Genomic DNA, 5,285 nt, shown 5'->3' on the forward strand with positions numbered 1-5,285 from the left:
ATCTTGATTACACATTTCTCGAAAGCAAGAGAGTCAGTGAGAGAGAGAGAGAGGTTTATTCTCCAGATATTAAGAATCTCAAATCTCAAACCAAAAGTCAAAAAAGCTGCACAATGTTTTAAAACAATCATGTCTAAGCTTATTTTTCGTGCATATATATATGATGTATATCATGAATGTTTTGTTCATGCTTTGTTATGAACTCGCAGTTACACAAATTAATCAAATATTTATCAGCAGGGACTATACTTTCATGACTCTCTGCATAACCAACAGAAGAGCGGGGATAGTAAACAGCATTGTGGTGGGAGGTGAGGTGAGGAGCCCACCAGTGTGGTCTACTGCAGGGCCACCAGATGAAGCGGGGGGCAGACCTGGTCCGGGGTCTGGGACCCATTACAACCACCACATTTGGTCCGGCCATTATGACTTAACACGAGGAGCTATGAGAGCCATTAAAGCACTTTGAAGATGTCTCCTATCTCATAATCACTACCACACACACACACACACACACACACACACACACACACACACACACACACACACACACACACACACACACACACACACACACACACACACACACACACACACACACACACACACACACACACACACTGTAACCCCTCTCCTAGCCACCCCCCCTCACACAGACACATTTAAATACAATAACCATGCGGTAAAATATTTGCTTCTTAAGAGGAGCATTTAGGATTCCTTTACAAACAAACGCAAAGGGGCTATAACTCACTGTCTTCCAACAGCTAAATAAACATCTGTTTTGACCGGCTTCCCACACACATAATTGATGCAGAAAGTCCTCGTTCCTGTGGAACAGCGACAAGGGGCGCAGGAGAGTGTGATGGCATTAGGTGTTCAACTCAAAATCCCAAAGGATCACGGTGTCGATGCTAAATGCCCGTAGCCTAACCTCCAGTCTTCCTTGAGCCAGATACCCTGGCCCACTACCTGTTCATTGATGACTTGTAGACAATAAAATAGGGTAGAAGGTCCCAAGAGGAGCAGCAGAGAAGGCCAGTGAAGAGCAGCAGTCAATATACCAGTATGGAGGGCTGTTGTAGAGGGCTATACCAGTATGGAGGGCTATTGTAGAGGGCTATACCAGTATGGAGGGCTATTGTAGAGGGCTATACCAGTATGGAGGGCTATTGTAGAGGGCTATACCAGTATGGAGGGCTATTGTAGAGGGCTATACCAGTATGGAGGGCTATTGTAGAGGGCTATACCAGTATGGAGGGCTATTGTAGAGGGCTATACCAGTATGGAGGGCTATTGTAGAGGGCTATACCAGTATGGAGGGCTATTGTAGAGGGCTATACCAGTATGGAGTGGAGGTTCACCTAGAGATCATAAAACCGTTATCTGCCGGTATTTACGTCCACTAGCTGCGTCTCTAAAGGCTTTCACACTCATATAACAATGTGTGTGTGCGAGGGTTTGTTTGTGTGTGTGTGTATGTGTTGTGGTGTCTGTGTGTGTGTGTGTGTGTGTTTGTGTGTGGGCTGTTGGTTTTAGCATCTGTCTGTGGTATGTGCTCGTTTACTCTTCAAGGAGTGGTTTGTCTAAAGTACCTTTCTCTGTTTTTCTCTCTGTCCCTGTCTTTTCACCTAAACCCCCCATTTCTTCCTTCTCTTCTGTATCTAGAGAGCCAGAGAAAGTAAAACCAGCCCTAATAATACATTTTGCGATTCATCTTCTTATCTTTGGACCAAGAACGCAAAACCCAGACCGGTGACCTGCACTGTTTAATCGTTAGTGTTGAGAGTAAATGTTGCAGACTGCATTTTTTTCACAACACGCACATGGAGAAGTGCTCTCCTATGTGAGGAAATTGCAGAGTGGGACAAAATGTCAACCTAAAAACTGAGAATGGCTTTCTTAATATATAATAGTATGTCAATATCATTATAACCACCCAGGTGACCTTGGGTGTTTTGAAAGGCGCCTCTAAATTAAATGTATTATTATTATTATTATAACAATGTGTGATGACGCGGCTATTGGCGCGTCCTCACGCGTCCGTATTGAGGCCGCACCGGGCATTTATCTGACGTGCAAGATTAACCCGTAATCAAGTTTCTGCATAGTGTCTGCATATTGTTTGGGGTTTGGTGTATGATGCGATCGTGGGGCGGGTTTGTTTATGGAGTGGTAAAGAGTAGAACTGCTCACCTCCGTGGTCAGCTGTGCGATCCCTGCGGCTTCTAGGAAGCGCGCGCCTGACTGGGGACAGCTATATGGTGCGGGGCGTGTGCGAGTGACGCCGTTGCGTCTCCGCCAAATCAATTATCTTTGTTGGAATATATCATTTGTAAGTAGTGGCGGGTATAGACGCACGAATATTAACTAAGGTGTTGTCGTTTAATTAATTTAAGATACGTTTGTTTTGACCAGTTTTGATGCATATTTTGTTGATTTGATATGTAAACACCCCCGCTGATATTTGAGGGATTGGTATGCATCAATCTCGGGTCAGCCCATATAAGGGAGCCGTGTCAGTCCCGAGGGGGGAGCTAGAAGGCAGAAGCTAGGCCATGCTCTCTGTATATGCTCTGAAAATGTAAATAAAAGTAATTTTTGCTGCACCACTGCCTTTTGTGCTGATCCTAAGGCCGCTCGACATTCTACCCCTTGACACAATGATATACCTTTGTCTAGAAATAATCACAGGAGCATTCATTCTTTATATTATGAGATTTTAACTTAAGTAGAGTTTTGAGGTATCATACACACACACAAAAGTGGATGAGGTATTAAACATTAAACATAATTAAATTGAACACATTATGAGAACCGTTTGTACAGCAAAAGTTAATGTAAAGCATGTTGGCCCCATACAATGCAGTGACCCAAACACGACTGCAGCTAGCTAGCTAACAGGAAAGAATGATAATCTCTCAGCTGCTGTGTCTCATGCCTGGCTAAACACACACACACACACACACACACACACACACACACACACACACACACACACACACACACACACACACACACACACACACACACACACACACACACACACACACACACACACACACACACACACACACTCTGATTGTGTGGTGGGCTGTTCATGTGCTTCAGCTGCTGCTTTAATAAGGACCTGTTACTGTCTTTCTTTCTTTCTTTCTTTCTTTCTTTCTTTCTTTCTTTCTTTCTTTCTTTCTTTCTTTCTTTCTTTCTTTCTTTCTTTCTTTCTGTCCTTCAACCATTTTTTTTATTCTGTCTTCTGCCCTTATTGGACAACCTGCAATCCTTCCTCCTTCCTTATCTCTCTCTCTGTCCACACATTCTTTCTATCTATATCTTACCCTATGCCCCTTACCCAGTTGTCCCTCTACCAAGGTGGCTGTAGAAGAACCCCCTCCCAGTGGAAACTGCTGTTCATAACCAGGTACGAGTGGATAGTGTAGTTTCCTGGCAGACGTTTTGGCTGCGGTTCCTCGCTCACACGAGGGCCAGGTTAGCTATTATTTCCCCTGCCTGCTGCCGCTGGCCGGCTGGAGGCTGCTGGGGTCACTGGGAGGAACAGCGAGTACATTTACACAAGCTCCAATCTCCCAGCCCCCATTAGGGCATTAACACTGATTATCCCAAGGGTCACGGCAACCTGCAGGCCGTTATCTAATTCTCCAAAATGGAGGGCCTTTTCACGTTTCATGGAAATAAGTCTTGATCGAATTAAGGAGAACACTGTTGTGCTTTTTCTCTCCTCGATCATTCGAATCAGTGAACTGCAGTTTTAAATACATTAAAAGGGGGAGCTCTGTGCATTTATACTATGACAGAGGCAATGACCATATCATGCGGTCAAAGAGCATCTGAGCATCTTCTGAAATACTTGATGGGCAGTCTGGTACACACAGATAATACTTTTGCGCTAAGAAATCGGCATCAAAATCTCAATTTTTTTTTAAATATTTTTAGATTTGAAGATAATAACAATGAAAAGAAAGTCGGTTTTCAGTTCAGTCCGGCGTAATTAAAGCATAAGAAAGCTCAAGTACAGTCATTACCAGTCACTACTCGCACCTCGTTGGCCTCACAAACAGCCTATTTCTCCCCTGGCCCGCTCAACAATCGCTACATGAGAAATTAGATTCTGGTCGTGTTCCTAGCTGTTGAAAGCGATTGTTGCTGTTAGACCAATCGATTACGTTTGGCAATCCCTTAACCGTCAACCAACTGCTCCAATCATTAACCAGCATGACTGGCTCTCACTATGGGTTGTTCCTGGTAAGAGGGTCGAGAAGGTGGAGGACTCCACCTTGAAGAATGGAGGAGAGGTAGAGTCCTCGCTCAGGTTGGTCACAAGGCAGACATTAGCAGCGCTCACTGAGCCGTTGCGATCCTCTCCCTCCGAGATCTGAGGAAGAGCCGGGTTTCTCCTCTGCCTCCTTCTTTTGTCCTCCTCGCTTCTTCTCCCTTTCTCTCCTGAACCCCCCCCCCCTGCCCCCCACTCCGTCACACCACTTGCTCTCTCCTCTTCCTTAGCCTCCCCCTCTTTGCAACTCTCTCCCCCTCCTAATTTATTTCCAATGAGCTCTCTCTCTCTCTCCCTCTCCCTCTCCCCCGATCTCTCTCTCTCTCTCTCTCTCTCTCTCTCTCTCTCTCTCTCTCTCTCTCTCTCTCTCTCCCCACACTTGTTTTCTTGATTATACTTTTTAATTCAAAGTCGTTCTCCTCTCTTCTCTTTGTTGTCTCCTCGTCGCTCTGCTGAACTTTACCTCAAGCACCTCCTCCTCCTCCCCCTCCTCCTCCTCCTCCTCCTCCTCCTCCTCCCCCCCTCCTCCCCCTCCTCCTCCTCCTCCTCCCCCCCCTCCTCCCCCCCCTCCTCCTCCTCCTCCTCCTCCTCCCCCTCCCCCTCCTCCTCCTCCTCCCCCTCCTCCCCCTCCTCCTTCTCCGCCCCCTCCTCCTCCTCCTCCTCCTCCTCCCCCTCCTCCTCCGCCCCCTCCTCCTCCTCCTCCTCCTCCTTCTCCGCCCCATCCTCCTCCTCCTCCCCCTCCTCCTCCTCCCCCTCCTCCTCCTCCTCCTCCACCCCCTCCTCCCCCTCTCCCCCCTCCCTCCTCCAGCTGCCCAAGGCTCCATTCACGGGCGGTGAGAGATGGAGAGGGGAGGAAGGAAGTGGGGAAGCACTGTGGCATTGCACAGCAAACATCTCTAATTGGCTAATCTAATCTGATCTCTGGGCAGGCCGCGGCCCTGTGTTGACTTTCCTTCCCCGTGTCTGGCAGCAGAACTCGCTGAACGCAGCACGG

The 5,285-nt window shown here is 47.3% G+C and overlaps 1 long non-coding RNA gene across 1 annotated transcript; it reads right to left on the minus strand.

The window, feature by feature from the left end:
- Positions 1-2,970: 2,970 nt before the first annotated feature.
- On the minus strand, positions 2,971-4,797 carry LOC132466457 (uncharacterized). Its single transcript, XR_009527859.1, has 2 exons — positions 3,237-4,797; positions 2,971-3,204 (listed from the first exon to the last, which is right to left on the minus strand). It is a non-coding gene; the product is annotated as an uncharacterized LOC132466457 (long non-coding RNA).
- Positions 4,798-5,285: the final 488 nt, after the last annotated feature.

Source organism: Gadus macrocephalus, chromosome 10 (assembly GCF_031168955.1).
Source record: "Gadus macrocephalus chromosome 10, ASM3116895v1".
Classification (NCBI taxonomy): domain Eukaryota; kingdom Metazoa; phylum Chordata; class Actinopteri; order Gadiformes; family Gadidae; genus Gadus; species Gadus macrocephalus.